The sequence below is a fragment of the Gigantopelta aegis genome, chromosome 8, assembly GCF_016097555.1.
Source record: "Gigantopelta aegis isolate Gae_Host chromosome 8, Gae_host_genome, whole genome shotgun sequence".
Classification (NCBI taxonomy): domain Eukaryota; kingdom Metazoa; phylum Mollusca; class Gastropoda; order Neomphalida; family Peltospiridae; genus Gigantopelta; species Gigantopelta aegis.
Window position 1 is genome coordinate 55,387,503 of NC_054706.1, and position 20,225 is coordinate 55,407,727.

Sequence of the window (20,225 nt, forward strand, 5' to 3'; positions counted from 1 at the left end):
TTTGAAATCCAATAGCCGACAATTAATGAAAGAGACCGCACTTGGTTTTCTGCAACTGTTAGTCGTTTCTAACTTACAGAACCCTTTAGAAGCCCAAACTGGATTTTACCCTCTAATAATTTCGCACGTAATAAATTAAAAAATATATATATAATGAACCACAAAAGAAATTCGATCGTTTTCCTTTTTGATGCAATTAATTCCAATTAATTCTGTAAATAAACTGTCAAAGTGTGTCTAAAATGTTTCAAAGACATTCATCATTTTAATAGACACTAAAACTAATTGGATTCAAACGTAATCATTTTATGAAAAGAGCGAAATTAATATTTGGATTTCTTTCACTGTTCAGTATATCTTAGGATACAAGCATACGAGACAGGGAGGGGCAGGGGCAACCCCCCAACACACACACACACACACACACACACACACACACACACACACACACACACCACACATACACACACACACACCACACCACACCACCACACCACACCACACCACACCACACCACACCACACCACACACACAAACACACACACACACACACACATACACACACCCTTCCCAATGCTGGAGAAAATCCTCAAATCCGGGTAAAAACGATAAGAGATTTTTAAGCAAAATGAGCTGGCCTCAAACGTTTTCACCATATGTGTACCATCATTCTACTACCCACAATAGTAGTTGTAATCCATGTATAAATGCCTGGCGTTCGTTTGCAGCCCTATATGACCGTTTAGCAGTAATTCTGAATTGAATAAACGTTGTTATCCAGATACGAGCATTTTCGTTTAATTCGGACAAACGCCAGCCTACAACAAAATGGGAGCTCGTACACTTATGTCTTAGGAAATTGTTTATTTAACGACGCACTCAACACATTTTATTTACGGTTATATGGTGTCGGACATATGGTTAAGGACCACACAGATATTGAGGGAGGAAACCCGCTGTCGCCACTTCATGGGCTACTCTTTTCGATTAGCAGCAAGGGATCTTTTATATGCACCATTCCATAGACAGGATAGCACATACCACGGCCTTTGATGTACCAGTCGTGGTGCACTGGCTGGAGCGAGAAATAGCCCAATGGGCCCACTAACGAGAATCGATCTCAAACCGACCGCGTATCAAGCTAGCGCTTTACCACTGGGCTACGTTTCGGCCCTAAGAAATTTTAGCTACCACAAACATTGTGGTGACCAGAAACACATTACAGGCACTGATATTCTAAACAAGAAAATGTGTTTAATATGTATTTTTAGTCTTTAAAAAGTCTCTCTTTTTTGGTTAATCTAAACATCTTACAGCCCAGTTGTAATGCGCTCACCTGATATGATGCGCGGTCGCTTTAGGATCGACCCCTGTTGGTGGGCCTGTTGGGTTGTTTCTTGTTCCAGCCAGTGCACTACAACTTGTATATTAAAGGCCGTGGTATATGCTATCCTGCCTGTGGGATGGTGCATATAAAAGATCCCTTGCTATTAATGGCGCAAATGTAACTGGTTTTCTTTCTAAGACTGTGTCAAAATTACAAATCAATGTGCTCTAGTGGTTTTGTTAAATAAAACAAACTTTAAAGGCATACTGTCACAGATTTAAGGACTTTATTTCTCTCAAAAAGGATAATAAATAAAAATTACATTAATTGTTGGAAACCAAATCTAGCTATCACATCACCTTAACTGAACCATGATGGAGTGAAATCCATGTCATCCCTCTTGGCAATTTTAGTTTTTGAATTATGGACCATTGCCATAATTCAATTATTTTTACAAACTGTCGTTAATAAATGGAGTGTGGTGGTTATGAAGATGGTTGAATAAAGTACATTTAGGGACAAATCAAATTATATTTGTTCAGGTAATACTTTGTTTGACCATTAAATAGGTAAGTAATCTGTGACAATATGCCTTTAACGTGGGGACGCTTCGCGTTTAGTTTAAGAACACTGAAACCAAGCAGCACTTGACACAGCCCGTTTTACAAAACAATTTTAGTGCAAAGATCACCCGAAGTGCATAGCTACCTTATGCACTTAAAGTTATGTTAGCTCTAAGATATTTTCGGAAAACGGGGCCTTGGTCTATTATTTAGCCTGAAAAAAACTAAAAACATTCTGTGTTTAAACGGATAGAACTCGGAACTCGGAACTCCTAAATCATTAATCAAACCACGGAGCGAGTCACTTTCGGAGCTATAGCTAGATATAATTACATGGCAAAAGATCAATTTCATATCGTACAAATGCCATAATGATGATTGTTGCTCAAAGTAACCGTATATTTAAATAATTAATAAGGCCCATTTGAGACGAAGCACGCATGAATGCATTGTCGTACAACGTCATTTTTTATAACATGCATAGTTTCATACAGCGTCATCATTTTAACCGTATATTTTAAAGTTTAAAGAGCACATTGATTTATTAATCATCAGCTTATTGGATGTCAAACATTTGGTAATTTGACATATAGTCTTAGAGAGGAAACTCGCTACATTTTTCCATTAGTAGTAAGTGATCTTTTATATTCACCATCCCACATACAGGATTTCAAATGTTATGGCCTTTGATATATACCAGTTGTGGTGCACTGGCTGGATCGAGAAATAGCCCAGTCGGCCCACCGACGGGGATCGATCGTAGACGATTTACCGAAAAGGAAAGAATAGTTTGTGTAAATTCACCTGACCACAGTTTAAGCCACGGCTCTTTTGATATCTAATATGCAGTTGTTTCGACATTTGCCATTTGGGAGAGAGAGAGAGATAGAGATAGAGAGAGAAGCATATCTCCCCGCCCCTGCGCGTGCTGTAACCTCACCGTGGTGCAGGGGTGTAACATTCTCTTTGAGAATGGCCAATACAGCACAAATTGAAGTTTAGAGTAAAATTCGGTGTCCGTAAAATTCTGTGATATTTGTATTTGTATTTTTGCACAGTTCTTTACACTGTTTTTGTTTAAACCTTGAATTTTTATATTGATGTTGATCATCACTTTATTTATTTGCATTACCATAGTTTGACACCCAATAGCCGATGTATTTTTCGTGCTGGGGTGTCGTTAAACATTCATTCATTCATTCATTCATTCATATCCCCCCGCTCGCTCGCTCTCTCTCTCTCTCTCTCTCTCCCTCTCTCTCTCTCTCTCTCTCTCTCTCTCTCTCTCTCTCTCTCTCTCTCTCTCTCTCTCTCTCTCTCTCTCTCTCTCTCTCTCTCTCTCTCTCTCTCTCTCTCTCTCTCTGCACCACCGCACCACCGTGACTGGTTTCCATACCTCTCACTGGTGCTGAACGTCTGTATTTAAAACAATACGGCGACTCGTATTAGTTACTTATACGCAACTGTTCGTCTAGTTAATGAATTTATCACCTCACATATCAGCGGTATATTTGTGTGGGGGATTTTTTGTCTGATAAGAATGAAAAGTGGCTGTTGCTGGTGAAACATGGTAGTGGTTAGAGATTTAGTGTTTCAAGACGGCAACAGGCGCTACCTGTTAGACTGTGGGGGCTTTATTGGCTTATTACAAACGCATTTCTTGTAGTCATATTCAGGGCCGTAGCTAGGATTTTTTATTGGGGGGGGGGGGGGGGTAACTGAGTAGTTAATAGTTCTAAAACTCCTTAAACGATTAAGAAGTTTCTATAATGCTTTTCGGATTTTTTTCGGGGGGAGGCAACTGCCCCCTTGCCCCCCCCCCACCCACCCCCCCCCCGCTAGCTACGGCCCTGATGTTACTCATAATAAATAAAACAAGGTATTATTTTTACATTACAAAACAGAACCATATGTAGGTAACCATGCCATCGACCCAGAAAAACTATAACTGTAATGAAGGCGGATAAACGAAAAAACATTCGAAAAAAAGAGAGAATAAATCATGTTCTTATATTTGACATTCCGCGCCTATCCCACGTCATTAGAGAGTTTCAAAATTACAGTATTTCTCCTCTAAAATCGCGTGATGATAGGGAAGAATTTTAAATGAAAACCACAGTAAGAAATAAAAAAAATCTCAGAATCTGAAAATATAAAAAAGAAAACTTTACTGGGGCAATTATATAAATATTTGTATGTGTATGTATCGTGTTTCAAGAACAAACTATTTACATGTACATGTGTGTACGTGTGTGTGTGTGTGTGTGTGTGTGTGTGTGTGTGTTTGTGTGTGTGTATGTATGTGTGTGTATGTGTATGTGTATGTGTATGTGTGTGTATGTGTATGTATGTGTATGTGTGTATGTGTGTATGTGTATGTGTGTGTGTGCGTGTGTGCGTGTGCGTTTGTATGAGAAAAAAATACGTTTTTTTAACCAAATGTCTGTTATTAGTCATGGGTGCTAAAAACAATATTCTACGCGTGCTTGTGTACTGACACCAGGTGTAAGTTCAGCTAGCCATTTGTCGCTAACGCTTGCTAGACTGGTTTTTACGCTACACAGTAAACCGAATTAATACTACAGGAACCTATTAAATAGTTTGCAACGTTAGCGAAACGTTTGTTGGCTGAACTTGGGGCAGGTGTAAGTTCGGCTAGCCATTTGTCGCTAATGCTTGCTAGACTGGTTTTTACGCTACATATTAAACCGAATGACCACTTCGGGAACCAGTCAAAATAGTTTGCAAACGTTTAGCGAAAAACGTACACAATGTTAACACTCATACATACTCTTGCGCGCAACATAAAAGTTAACATCCTTCCCGATTACTATTACGAATCACGTAATTTTTCATCAAACTACGAAACCAGGTGCTAACGAAGATACGTACAGAGAGCATGCACCTGTGATGAGCGGATAAACAATTTAAGACAAAAACCTTACCCTGATACAAACTATGCATGTTACAGATTGAAATGTTATTTACAAAACTCTCGCTTAAAAAACATCTTGCAGAATAATACATGTACGCAATAGTTTACCCGAAGGCAATTTGGTAACTCTCCACACTATTTCGAAATGCACTACAATGACGTAAAAACAGTTTTAAAGTTGACAGACACGATGAGCACTTGATGTTATTAAGACAAGAAGAAAATTAATTTTGCTTTTAAATGCATGTCGTCTAATTCAAACATATACAGCAAATGGATTGTGTTTATGCTAGATACCAGATGTGTTTTTGTTTAGTTTTTTTGCATTATATTACGTGTATTGCTGGTGAAGATATGCGATAACGCCACTAAACGTTGACTATACAAACAGGAAATAACACGATCATAGGCATGTACGGTAACACCACGACTAATAATGTGTTAAGATTGATAAGCACTCGCTGACCCTCGCATGTCGTACAAAACAGAACTTTATTACGCTTAGGCATATGAGGAACATGATATATAAACTGTAGTGACAAGATAGGGTTTACAGAAGACAGTAGAACAATGGTATTAATACAAATGCAATACAGTAATAGAGATAATAGTATGATACAAATACAATAGAATAGAATAGCAAAGGCAATAATAAAATACAATTAGAATAAAGTAATGTAATGTCACATTATTGTAATGACTACCAAAATGTGCTAATCAGACGCGCACACACACACACATATATATATATATATATATATATATATATATATATATATATATATATATATATATATACTTGGGTAGTGATAGACATTGCAAATAATTGTAGGCCAGTGTTCTTTTAGGGTTTGCTGCATTTATCAATAATTTCTTTTATTAATTTACATAATTTCTTGAATATACAGCTTATTGAAACTTCTGCGTGCGCTTGGAATCATGAGGTATGTTCAGGAAGGAAAACGACTGGTTTTTTGTGCACACAGTTAGATGATTGTGATATGAATAAGACGACGGTACCAGTCAAATAGTTCGCGAGCGTGCTACATTCTGGACATGCACAAGAACTCAACAAACGACAGCGTGTAATGCTAACGTTCACGATAGACTTAACTGGTTCCCGTCCGATGTCATTATGTGGTATATACTTTTAAAGGAACATTCCTGAGTTTGCTGCACTTTTTAAGATGTTATTGACTAACAGAGACTTTTTAACGATTGTAATTACATATCAAATATATTTTTCTGCATAAAATATTAGTGGATGTACATTAAACGTGTTTCTGGTCGTTCTAATATTTGTACTAGGTTAAATTTCATCTTATATCCTAAAATATAGTTTTTTCGTCCGTACGAAATTATTTGAAGACAAAATCCAGTTTGGGCTTCTTACAAATATTAAGACGACCAGAAACACATTGAATATACTGACACTGATATTCTAAACAAGAAAATATATTTAATATGTAAGTTTAATCGTAGAAATATTTTATTAGGTGGAAACATCTTACAATGCAGAAAACTCGGGAATGTCCCTTTAACGTGGTAAAACCAGTCTAACGAGCGTTATTCGGCTGACTAACGGAGCTTTGGGCCCCGTTCCATGAAGCGACATTAGCTCTAAGATCACTTTAAGTGCATACTATTAACTACCGTTATATATACACGGCGTATACACTTAATGTGATCTTAGCGCTAGGGGCGGTACGTAGCGCAGTGGTAAAGCGTCTGCTTCATGCGCGGTCGGTTTGGGATCGATTCCCGTCGGTGGGCCTGTTGGGCTATTTCTCGTTCCAGCCAGTGCTCCACAACGGCTGTAGCAAATGCCGTGGTATGTACTATCCTGTCTGTGGGCTGAGGCATATAAAAGATCTCATGCTGCTAATCGAAAAGAGTAGCCCATAAAGTGGCCACAGCGGATTTTCTCTCTTAATATCTGTGTGGTCCTTAGCCATATGTCTGACGCCATATAACCGTGAATAACATGTGTTGAGTGCGTCGTTAAATAAAACATTTCCTTCTATCCCTAAGGGCGGGACGTAGCTCAGTGGTACAGCGATCGCTTGAAACGCTGTCGGTGATGCATATAACAGATCCTTTGCTACTAATGCATTTTTTAGCGTGTTTCCACTCTAATACTATATGTCGAAATTACCAAATGGTTGACATCCAGTAGCCGATGATTAATAAGTCAGTGTTCTCTAGTTACACGTCGTTAACAACTTTAAACTTTCATCCCTCCCCCACCCACGTTTTGGTTTTGGCTATAAACAGATTAAAAAGCCATTAAAAGCAAAATGACTAACTAAATAACTAAATATATACATGTATGTTAATATATATATATATATATATATATATATATATATATATATATATATATATATATATATATAGACTCTTCAAAAAATGTAGGAGAACCTGAAAAATGTAGGGGAACCTGAACTATTATAGACCGAACATACGTTTTGACCACAGGCATCCTAGTAAAGAACGTTCAGGTTTATTTATAAACACACCGAAACACATTCCATAGTTTGCACATGCACCATGCAGTTACCCCGTACACGTGTGTGGGGTGTCATTCTCGATTTTGAAAATTTCCAGGAAGGTCCATTAATCACTGTAGAACATTATTTCTGTCAATCTCTTTCATTCTGTTGGTCATACAGTTGTTATTGTTCTGTTTTTAGTCATTTTTATTGTTTGAATTTACAATTTACTGATAAAAAAAGTTAACTTTCAAATTTCACTTCTGACCTCAATCGTCCTTCAAGATCTTTGGTGATCATAAAACCTACTGTAATGTTGAACTACCGGTTTTAATGTTTGCCCAATTAATTCACTATTATCATATAACTATTCCCCATAAGTAATATACTAGTACCTTACAATTTTGGCAATTGTAAATTCTTATTAGAGTTCCCCTACGTTTTTTGAAGAGTATATAGTCAAATAAATGTATTCGGACCTTTGGTTTACGACTGTTTCTTTTTCTTAAACTTGTCACTGTCTTGACAGAAGCTTGCCACAGACAAAACATTTTGATACTGGTGAACTTTGATTTTGGCCAAGATCAAAGAATAAAGCCAGACTTTTGACATTTGTAGAATCCACGAATCCACGTGTGGTTGATTTCACTTGTTTTAATGAGACCGCGACACTAAATGGAAAACAAATCCTACACTGTATTGTTAAGAGAGCGGTACATATTTGACAAGACATTCGGTTGTATCATTAACCTACATACGTATGTACCGCTCTTTACGTCTAGTATTCCTAAGGGGTTTGAAATGTCGCACAAAGGAGAAGGACAACGTTTTAAAACAACTATGTTTAATTAGCGTCTACAGTACTGTACCTGTGATAGATGGCCTTGTGTTTGTTACAGAAAAAAGACAACTGACTGTTCAAGAGGCCGAGCGCTCGCGAACAATTTAACGGCTACCATCGTCTTCTGTCACATCACGGGGGCAAGACGTAGCCCCGTGGTAAAGTGCTCGCTTGATGCGCTGTATGTCTAGGATCGATCCTCATCTGTGCTCTCATTTGGCTATTTCTCGTTCCAGCCAGTGCACAAAGTCCGTGGTATGTGCTATCTTTTCTGTGGGATTGTGCACATAAAATATTCATTGCTACAAATGGGAAAATTGTAGCGGGTTTTCTCGCTAAGTCAAAAGTACCAAATGTTTGACATCCAATAGCCGATGATTAATAAATCAATGTGCTCTAGTGGTGTCGTTAAAACTTAAATTTTTTAAGTGTCATATCACATTCATCTAAGGTTAGGCGCAAAAATTAGTCTATCGAGCTGCCGCGATCGTTCGCCTTCCTGAACATGTTTTTTGCAGTCAAAGATATCATGGATGGAAAACTTGAGTGTATTAACTGTGACGTTATGTAGTTAGCCTATTGGTCAGTAGATGTACATTTTCCTAATATGGTTAAAATGTTTCTGTTAACATACAGAAGTACATGGATTTATCGTAATTGTTATGGTCATGTGTGTTAAGATGTGTTTAACCTATGGGCCTAACATTTTCACTGGCGGTAGTAAATTGTAATTGGGGTGAAATATCACAGTTATAGTCCCTATAGTCTGTGTTCATATACAATTCCATATTCAGTTTGGTTATGTTGTCTTTTTTGTTTTGTTTTGTGTGGGGTTTTTGTTGTTTTCGGTATCTCGTTTTTTTGGGTAAAAGAAATGGCCTGCCACGGGGGGGCAGTTATAGTCCCTATGTGTGTTTTTTCAGTTTGGTTATTTTGTCTTTTTTGTTTTGTTTTGTGTGGGGGTTGGGGGCTTAGGGGGGCGCACCCGATATATTGTGTGTATAAATATGCTGTACTAATAAGTTTGTAAATTAAAGAACCAATAGAACTGAATTGAATCTCTTTCTAAATCTGATTTTACACAGTATCATTTTTAACTTATGCATGGCATGCTTCGACATTTTTATCTCTTTTGCAATATTTCCACTTGTTTTTGTTTGTTTTTTTCTCTCTCATTTCACGTCTGAAATGAACATTTGGCATAAAATGTCCTTATCTCCCGCGGTTTGTCTATATATAGCAGGCAATCAGTGATTAAATGTTCGGTCTATAATCAGCCGTAAAGAATGTCATCAGTTTGGCTATTTGAGACACGGTCAGCCCTGTTGGTGTCAGTCTAGTGGAAGACTGCCTGTTATTGGTTTTGAGCAGCTGTGAAACGCAATTCATAACCTTGAGAATAGTCTGGCCTTAGTCCAGAACTGGCCAAACTGTTCACGGCCCGTGGGGATAGGCCCTGGGTCCTACCGGCGGAAACATTACATCAAGATTAAATCTGGGTTACCATAGATATACGGGGCTTACCAGCCCCAAGTTCAGACGTGGCCATTTGGTTTACTGTGAAGCGCTTAAACCAGTCTAGAGGACGTTTTCTTCCGCTCGGTCTGGCTGAACGCGGCCTAGTTATCCGACATGTTTAAACGATTTCATCCACATACGGTCCTGAATGATCTAAAGTTTAGGGCACCTAATTACGTGATATAGGACATGACTTCATTCACCTAAATTCTTCTTGTTTGTTAACGTTTCAGTTTTATGGACCATGTGTGCGCACGCACTAACGCACACACATACATTTGGAATCAATACAAAATGTAATAATATTAAAGGGACATACCCTAGTTTTTAAACACTAAAGCATATTTTTAAAATTAGTATTTCCGTTTTTGATAACTGAAATCATACTTTACTTAGATTTTATGGTTTAGATTATCAATTTCGAAGTGTTTTTGGTCATCCTGGTGTTTTTAATATCACAAAATGCATTTCTTATATTTTTAAAAACGCACGTGCGTCTGAGAAGTAACAGTTATTAAGTTGAGTTTTAGTCTATTTTTAGAAGGTATTTGATCATTTCAAAGTCACAGACTCATGTTTCACTCAATTGTAACTTTATCCAAATGTGTTACAGGTTTGTAGATTAATTAAACTTGGTGTTAATTTTCACTGGTTGAAACTAGGGTCTGTCCCTTTAAAATCAAATACCACAGATTGCTTCAGTACCAAAATACCGTACACTGAGCTAGGAATCGCACGCACGCACGCACACACACACAAACGCACACATTCGAAATGAATCCTGAAAGTAACCCTACTGAAAGGCAACACACCAACATTTATCGTGTCGTTACTTGTAGCAGATTAATATCGTTCGGTTTATCAAATAGTTCCTCATAAAACAAAATACTACAGGGGTGCACAAATCGGTTGTCCGCTAAGCCATTTTCTATCTTCCGATGTGAACAATCGGTTACATATTCTATCCGACACCTAACATATAATAATAATACCAAATATTAACAGAGATCTCGCGACTGGTAACGAGAAGCGGTGTCATCAAGAATTCAGCATAACAGTGTTTGCTTATTTTAATAATCACAGTTATTAATTTTAACGGCAACATGTATGCAAGAAAAGTCTGAAAAATCTGTAGCGTGTTATTTTAACTCTGTAAAGTCTTTGAGCCAAAGTAATAAAAACGGACCGAAATTGCGTGTCACTTTCAATACACATGCTAGTTCAGGGCCAAAGACGAGTAGGCTAGGACCGAGTTCAGCTAGACCGAGCAAAACAAAAACGTCCGCTAAACTGGTTTATGCGCTTCACGTTAAACCCAATGTCCACGTCGGGAACCAATCACATAGTTCGCGAACGTTTGGAAAACGTTCGTTGGCTGTTCTCAGTGTGCATATAGGTCACGCTTGACAGTCAGCCAAGACTGTTGCAGACATTAAACAATACGATTATACGCAAGTAAATCTTGATATAAATTTGTGAGAAAAAAAACCTCACCACCAAATAGTTGTTCGCATCAATGAATACTTAATTGTTGTTTCATTTGTTTATTTCCGTTGTCTTTGTTAATTTCGCACTCATGCATTTCGGGATCGCGGGAAAGGAACATGCAGTATTTATACAAATTGCGGTTAAACGTACATTGAATACAATTAGTTAAAAATAATCATGATATTTGTTAGATAAAATATTATATAAATTTGCTAACTGTGAGGTGACATCTTAAAAGTTAGCTAGATTTTAAAAAGACCGTAAACTTTGAATTCATTATCTTTTTAATCAAAACCTTTTGACGTAAAGGGATTGTAGTCATAACGTGAAGTCAGCATTCTTAGGTTACGTATTTTACAAGCTGAAATCAACAACAAGCATATAACACGACGCGGAAATCAACAAAATGGCGCAAATTACGAAATTGTTGGGGTGTGGAATAGATGGGTTACTTTAAAATACAATTAAAAGCAGTTCAAACCAAAATAAAGATTGATATTTTACAGAAATAATGAGCACTGTTTAAAAAAGAAGAGTATTGGCTCCCAGATTTTTATTAATGTCATAGGCCATAGAATTTGGGGGGTGTTTGCAGAGGGCATTGTCTTCCAACTGCATATCTACCCTCACCCACTGAAAAATCAAAGTAGGCTAATATATTAACTGCCCCTACCCCCATTGCTGTCTTTGATTTTGATCAGGGGGTAATTTTGTTATTCAGATGTATTCCAGTTTGTACATAATTAGCTGAAAAAGATGCATTTTCATATTCCTATATAAATACTCTATACAGTACTACACAAAACAATTTTGGCTAAAACATTTTCATTATGGCAAATAAAAATCCCATTTGGCAATTTTTTTGGCTACAAGTATTTTGTAATCCTGGATGAGCCCTGAGTTCATCAAAGTATTATGACTGTGACAGCCCAAGCGAGATCGAACCGCCTCTGTGGATACATTCAGCTGATTGTGTTTTTTCTCGTTCCAACCAGTGCACATCAACCGGACAAAGGCTGTGGCATGTGCCCTCCTGTCTGTGGGAAAGTCCCTTGCTGCATTAGGAAAAATGTAGCGGGTTTCCTCTGATGACTACGAGTCAGAATTACCAAATGTTTGACATCCAATAGCCGATGATTAATTAATCAATGTGCTCCAGTGGTGTCGTTAAACAAAACAAACTTTTTTCAGCCTAAGCGAAGATGAGCTGTAGTTAAATAATGTTAAAAAACAAATAAAACTAACTGATAAGTAATGATAATAATAAAAACATTTTAAATTTCAGTTTCATTTTAAAGACAGTTCAAAATTATATTCATAAAACTTTTAATGAAATACTCTATGTGGGCAACCAAGAGATGATGTTGGGCAACCAAACTTCAGCTACTGGTTGCCCACCGGGCAACTATCACAATTTCACATTTGTGCACCCCTGAATACTACAAAATTCTGATATGCTTTTTGAAATCTTTCTTTGATGATTATACGTAGACTGACCTCTGTAGTATTTAAGTTACCCATTGGTTAGACGTTACTTGTTATATGTAGTACTAACTGATAACAACTTTACAAGTGATATAGTGCCACTTGTATCACAGCAACATAAGGAGGTGCTCAGGCATGGGGGCTGTTAACTGAATAATTTCGTGGTCGACTTATGTTGATTTTTTTACACTGTACTTGCCAGTTGAGAGTACTCCCTAAAATTAGTAGCCACATGACCTTTTCGATAGTGTTGTATTTTGTACAGAATATATTCTGACATAGACACTGTGTTGAACTGTATGGTGGTGTGTAACCTGAAAAAAAATACGACATAAACATAATCTTGTCTATCGCACCAGAACGAAAATAACCGTACACTTAACCCAAATAGCAATCACTTTTTTTTTATTACTGCAAAATATATTGATATCAAAACTGATCCCCTTAAATTGTTACGAAAGCGACATTTTCGACAGATCTACTCCAATATGATAGGGCACTACGCGCAAAGGCCCACGTCACACACCCGGTTTATCAGTTTGTTCAAATACGTTACATTTTACGGTTGACGGGTAACCGTGCGAACACTGTTGACGTGATACATACGTGATGAAACACTGCCAATCATCTGTCAGGTAATTTAAACTCTCTTATCTACCCCCCTCCACTTCCCCCCCCCCCCCTCCCCGCCCTCTCAGCTCTGAACTGATGGCTGGAATCCCAGTGGGTTCCATCAACATATACATATGACGATCATTATCTTGTTCTATATATTTATGGAAGACGTTGATAGCAATACTTGTCTGTTGCGCCACGTTTTACGTACGAACATTTATAGCCGCTCGAACCAAAACATAAATAGAATTATCTTAATGAATCTGCGGAACAAAGCAAAGCCACAATTTTATGGATAGATTAGCAGAATAAACAGCGAAGTAGAACAACAACAAAAACAAAAACAAAACAAAAGCCAAGAAAACAAATCTGCAAAACAACAGGTAGTAACACCATTATTGTAGAAACTCTAATATCAACTAGTCACCGGCCTCGGTGGCGTCGTGGTTAAGCCATCGGTCTACAGGCTGATAGGTACTGGGTTCGGATCCCAGTTGAGGCATGGGATTTTTATTCCAGATATCGACTCCAAACCCTGAGTGAGTACGCCGCAAGGTTCAGTGGGTATGTGTAAACCACTTGCACCGACCAGTGATCCATAACTGGTTCAACAAAGGCCATGGTTTGTGCTATCCTGCCAGTGGGAAGCGCAAATAAAAGATACCTTGCTGCTAATCGGAAAGAGTAGCCCATGTAGTAGCGACAGCGGGTTTCCTCTCAAAATCTGTGTGGTCCTTAACCATATGTCTGACGCCATATAACTGTAAATAAAATATGTTGAGTGCTTCGTTAAATAAAACATTTCTTTCTTTCTTTTCTAATATCAGCTATTACTGGTTTTATAACGTGCACGTTGTGAGCGGGGCGTCTCTCTGAGCTGGATATAGGGGTACATAGATTTATTTAATAACCTTTGGGTACTTATATTTTCAGTGGATAAGGGATACATTATCAAGGGAGTCATGTCTGCTGTAAACGTAGTTCCAGTCCAGTGGATGCTCTGTTCACAACGCTTCCCCTAAAACTAAAATTAAGATTACTTCTGATTTTAGCTACTATATTGTCATCAGTTTATTAATACCTGCGCGCATTAGACTCTGTTCGAAATATGTATGCTGTTGGTTTCTGCCAATGAACCTCGGGTTCAAGGCTGAAATAAAGAATTTAATTGAATAGTATGGCTCTAACTTAACGGTGGCACCGACGGTAATTGCCGTAGTTGCGATATGAATATGCCGTAGATCAAGGAATTACCGACAGCATTTTTTCCCCCGCTGGATAGGCCCAAATGTTAATGGCATCGGTTGTTATTTTCATATTTATTGTAAAACTTTTGACAGACTGTAGACAGGCTCAAAATTGCTTACGGCAAAAACATTTCAAAATGGCTGCCGTTAATAAATACTTAAGTTCGCGCCCTGCCGTTACATGCAAACAGTTAGCAGCATAATCACAGGAAAGAAAGGCTGGAATCTTAAAGCCTGTCCATATCGGTTTACGGAGGTAGCCACATGGTGCGTGGTTTCAAACAGGTTGAGGCTCAATGACCTTGGCATCTAGCGTCTCAGAATAAATACTGTGGGCATACACAACAATTTCATGCATGCTTCGATTATTAACTTTAGTAAATCTGGCCATAAATATGTTCTATAATTACGTAGATGACTTCGGTATGTCCCGGTCCCTATGTATGTGTCTGCATCGGTGCCAGCCATTCAGTCAATTGCTCTTGTCTCTCTCTCTCTCTCTCTCTCTCTCTCTCTCCTCTCTCTCTCTCTCTCTCTCTCTCTCTCTCTCTCTCTCTCTCTCTCTCTCTCTGTCTATGTGTGTGTGTGACATATATACAGTCACACATATATACACTTTCTACAATTAGAAGAAGTCATTACGACCAGTCAGCTTCTAACAGTCTGGTCATGTATTATCCACAGTCAGATTGGTTGTTTGGCTCTGTTTAACGAAATCCAGCTATTGGGCCCATGTGGATTTTACCACAAATGACACATGCTTGTATCGCATACTGCACGTGAATGTTCGTGCCTCCAGTAATGAAAGTCAGCTAGTGCTAGCCTACTGGTCCTGGGCTCCATTCATCATGGTTAGTGGTCATTAAAACAAGTCGGCTCCTAGCGTTAAGCACATTGTCGAATTTATGTTACTGCCAATTAGCAGAAACGGTTTCAGCGAAGAGCAAAAACAACAACTATTTTTAGTTTTCTTCCTTATTCTTGGTTCAATACGGGAATCATCTATGTTATGTAATAAAGGTCTCTCTCTCTCTCTCTCTCTCTCTCTCTCTCTCCTCTCTCTCTCTTCTCTCTCTCTCTCCTCTCTCTCTCTCTCTCTCTAAAAAATAAAAAAGATGTGCAAGTGTGCCCATTCTGTGATTGGCTGTGACATAAAAATAACAACTATCTTTAGTTTTCCGTATGGTTGCGCACTCCACCTGCTTTTCGATAGATCCCACATACCCCTTTTGGTGTATTTTTCAAAATCATGTGGTCGTAACGCATAGGGTACTAATCATTTTCCACACACACACATAAACACACCTCTCTATTTTCGAATTTAGTTTTACATTTTAAAAAAACCTCACGCAAGCGGTCACCTATGTTAAGCAGTCAATACCTGCCTTAAGCCAATAACAAACTGCCCAGATAGTTGATGTGTGTTTCTAGGACAAAATACATGAACATAAAATGTATAAAAGCATAACAACAAAAAATATTTAAAAAAAAAAAAAAAAAAAAAAAAAAAAAACCTGTTTTGTTTCTTGCCGTAAGTGGGTGTTTAAAGACACGGATTCTAACATTGTTTCAATTGTTGCAGCTAGCTTGCTCCTGTTAAATTATTTACATCTACAATGTCTTACTAAGATTATCAATTTTGCATTTGTTTCTGGTGTTCTAAGACCTGTATGTGAATCAGAAGAGGTTGCGAACATCGGGAAAGACTTTTAACATGCAGTTTTAAAATGCTTATTGTCACTCTCAATAATACAAATCATTCACTCATATAATGATATAATAAGCATCCACATAGCAGTGCTAAACAACCTATATCTCTCTATGGCGATCAATTAAGCACAGAACATAACCATGCATCGACGGCGAAAAAAAAAGACAAAGGAAGGAAGCAAATGGTTTATTTAACGACGCATTCAACACATTTTATTTACGGTTATATGGCGTCGGATATATGGTTAAGGAACACACAGATATTGAGGGAGAAAACCCGCTGTCGCCACTTCATGGGTTACTCTTTTCGATTAGCAGCAAGGGAACTGTATATGCACCATCCGATAGACAGGATAGCACATACCATGACCATTGATGTATCAGTCGTGGCGCACTGGCTGGAACGAGAAATAGCCCAATGGGCCCACTGACGGGAATCGATCCCAAACCGACCGCGCATCAAGCGAGCGCTTTACCACTGGGCTACGTCTCGCCCCAAAGGAAGGAATGTTTTGTTTAACGGCAGATAACGAAAGAGGAAACCTGTTGCCGCCACGCTATAGGTTACCCTTTCCGATTAGCGGAAAATGATCTGTTATATGCAGCATCCCACAGACAAGATAGTACGTATCACGGCCTTTGTTGTGGAACGCTGGCTGGGACCGGAAGTAGCACAATGGGCCTATCGACAGGGATCCAAAATAAAAAATATATATTTGGACAATATGCTATTAAGTATCAGCAGCCTCTAAGTTGTGGTTGCATATATATCACCCTATAGTAATGTAAAAATGCTTTCGTTGTGCCTTTAAATATATACTGGACTCCATTGTAAACGCAATCGCATCACCCAATTTTCAGTTCTTATTTCTATCGCATTTGTAAAGTTACTTTCTTACACACCCGTTGGTGAGAACATCATGTGTTATTTATGATTACACATACTTGTTAACACATGTACGTGTGTTAACAATTTCAGGACATACGACTGGCTGCTCCTAGGTGATGACCAGGTCACCAATGCCATACGTCCAATAAAAAAAAAACAGCGTGATGGAAATCGATTACACTGTGACGTATAGTTAACCTGATAATCATGGGTCTGTGCTTGTTCTGAATGTGCACGTAAAACCCTATGACATGACATGACATGGGTCTGTGACGCGAACGTTAGCAACGGCTGTAAATAATTTTAGTCGAAAAAGATGTTAAAATTGGCTTAAAACCTGGGGGTTTTAGGATATGTAAGAACTAGAATAATACAATTCGTTGTTTAAAAATGTATCAAACTCGCTTTAGCTCGTTAGATACATTTTACAACAACTCGTTGTGAGATAAATGGTATCTAACGGCCACTCATGTATTATTATCTATATAAAACGCACAATAAATCTAATATTTGGTTTATTTGGTACCTAAAACAATGCATCCAGTTATACAAAATCAGTTAAATGTTCCTACCCGTATCCTTTTTTACAACGTTCTACAAATCTGTTCGGTGCTTTTTCAGTGGAGTTTAGTATAGATTACTTTATTCGTGTGTAGACCATCGGCCCATATAAAACAGTTTCCAGAATAATGCTAGTATCAGTAGCAACAGACAAGGAAGTAATAAATATATAAATGCATATAGGCTACATGCAGCTTTCAAGCATCAGATCTATATTTAAGTGCTAGTTTGATATACTGTGTGCAATGTATAATGTTGTGGGTATCGTAATCTAAATATTATAATATATGCCATATTTGGATACTTGTGAATGAATATGTGTAGGCCTACAAACAAATAAACAAACAAACAAATATTGTTTCCTGTAAATGTTTCCTGTATGAAGTAACATTAAAAGGTTAGAATTAAAAAAAAAGTATCAATTTATATAAAAGTGTTTTAAGAGCCTTCGAATTCTCCGTCTAAGTGAACCGGTTCAGTTCAACTTTATTTCCGTGCTTATATCCAAATAAGGTTCAAGCACGCTGTCCTGGGCACACACCTCAGCTATCTGGGCTGTCTTTCCAGGATAATGGGTTAGTTGTTAGTGGTTAGTGGTTAGTGAGAGAAAAGAGGGTGTAGTGGTCTTACACCTACCCACTGACTGAGTCGTTAAAACTCGCTCTGGGTGGGAGCTGCGAACCCAGTACCTACCAACCTTATGCCCGATGGCTCTGCCACGACACTACCGAGGCCGGTGAAGCGAACCGTTTAACACCACCTTTTATTGTCACCCTTAGTCAAGGCTGTTGATCATTAAACCGGGCCCTTGGGCTAGTTATCTAGGCGGGAAACGGGTTTATTTAAAACGGACAGGAAGAAATTAGGCTAATGGATTCATAGCACATGCTTGGGTTACCCCGTCACCTCGAAGCTACAGCCTATAATAAAAAGTCATTGAAAAGTTGGGGGAAAAACCGGCCTCGGTGGCGTTGTGGTTAAGCCATCGGTCATAAGGCAGGTAGATACAGGGTTCGCAGCACGGTACCGGCTCCCACCCAGAGCGAGTTTTAACGACTCATTGGGTAGGTGTAAGGCCACTACACCCTCTTCTGTCTCACTAACCACTAACAATTAACAACTATCCCAATGTCCTGGACAGACAGCCCAGATACTGAGGTGTGTGCCCAGGATAGCATGCTTGAACATTAACTAGATATAAGCACGAAAATAAGTTGAAATGAAATGAATGGACACAATATTTTTAGCAAACAAAACAAACAAAAAACCCTACCTTAGAATAGTCCAACGTGTCAGCAATTCGAGATAAATCTTCATCTATCTATCCATCCCAGTATAGAATTCGAACGTTTGTTTAAAAAGTCGCCGTTGCGATATGATATCATCAATAAACAACGTGGGGAAAAAAACTCAAATCAATGCTTCAAGGATCACGCGAAACACTTTAGATCGCTGAAAGATATCTTGTACTCGATGCGATACAATTATCGCCTGCAATGGAGTAAACATGTGCATCCAAGCAGACGACAGTTAACATTAATATACTAGGAAAAATAAAAAGAGTCTGGAAACTTCCTGACCGGCTGTCAGTCTATCTGTTGCTGATGACCGGCTGTCAGTCTACGTGTTGCTGGTGACTGGTTCCCGTCAATCTGCTGACAAACGCATACGTGGATCGTCTGCATCAAACGTTAAAGTCGTGACCGAGAGGGCACCCTTGTTAGCGTCAAAAAAAAAGAGAAAAACGCATGACTCTGTTGTTTTTTCATTGACTAAAATATGTACCGCTATCATCCACGAGCAACCCTTACGACCTGCCTGGTCTAAAATAACACACCGCTGCTACTAACGGCAGGAGTTACGGGAAGTATTTTTCGAGGCATGGTCTATCACACGAACGTTATTTAGATATACGTCGTGCCGTGGTGTTTTTATTTTACGTCTACGTCCCGCAGATACTAATAAGCGAGAATCTATAATATATTAGTATTGTGTACCGTTCTGATGTAGTACGCAGTATCGTTATATGCAGTGTACATATAATAATGTTTTATAATTTATATTCTGAAAGGTTTTATAAGCTTTAGATACGGTTGAGTCATGATGCGTTAGTGTTAATAACCGAATACATGTATATTGTTTTTGTGCTGATGTACTACGCAGTAAATAAATACAGATGCATGTAATAGAAAGAAAGAAACGACGCGTTCAAAACATTATATTTACGGTTATATGGCGTCAGACATATGGTTAAGGACCACACATATATTGAGAGAGGAAACCCGTTGTCGCCACTTCATGGGCTACTCTTATGCATGTAATAGTGCATGTTGTATAATGTATATCCTCAAGGTTTACTGAACTTCACAGTTATTTGCTCTCTCTCTCTCTCTCTCTCTCTCTCTCTCTCTCTCTCTCTCTCTCTCTCTCTCTCTCTCTCTCTCCATTTCTCCCTCTCTCTCTCTCTATTCCTCCCGCTCTCTCTCCATCTCTCTCTCTCCATCTCTCTCTCTCTCTCTCTCTCTCTCTCTCTCTCTCTCTCTCTCTCTCTCTC

General features: G+C 38.4%; 1 protein-coding gene across 2 annotated transcripts in view; it reads right to left on the reverse strand.

The window, feature by feature from the left end:
• The window catches only part of LOC121378418 (FMRFamide receptor-like), a 170,231-nt gene extending 150,614 nt beyond the window's left edge, over nt 1-19,617 (reverse strand). For both annotated transcript variants that reach the window (XM_041506586.1, XM_041506587.1), the window contains exon 1: nt 18,945-19,617. The gene's annotated coding sequence lies outside the window, so the exon portion shown is untranslated. The remainder of the gene's footprint in view (nt 1-18,944) is intronic.
• Nucleotides 19,618-20,225: the final 608 nt, after the last annotated feature.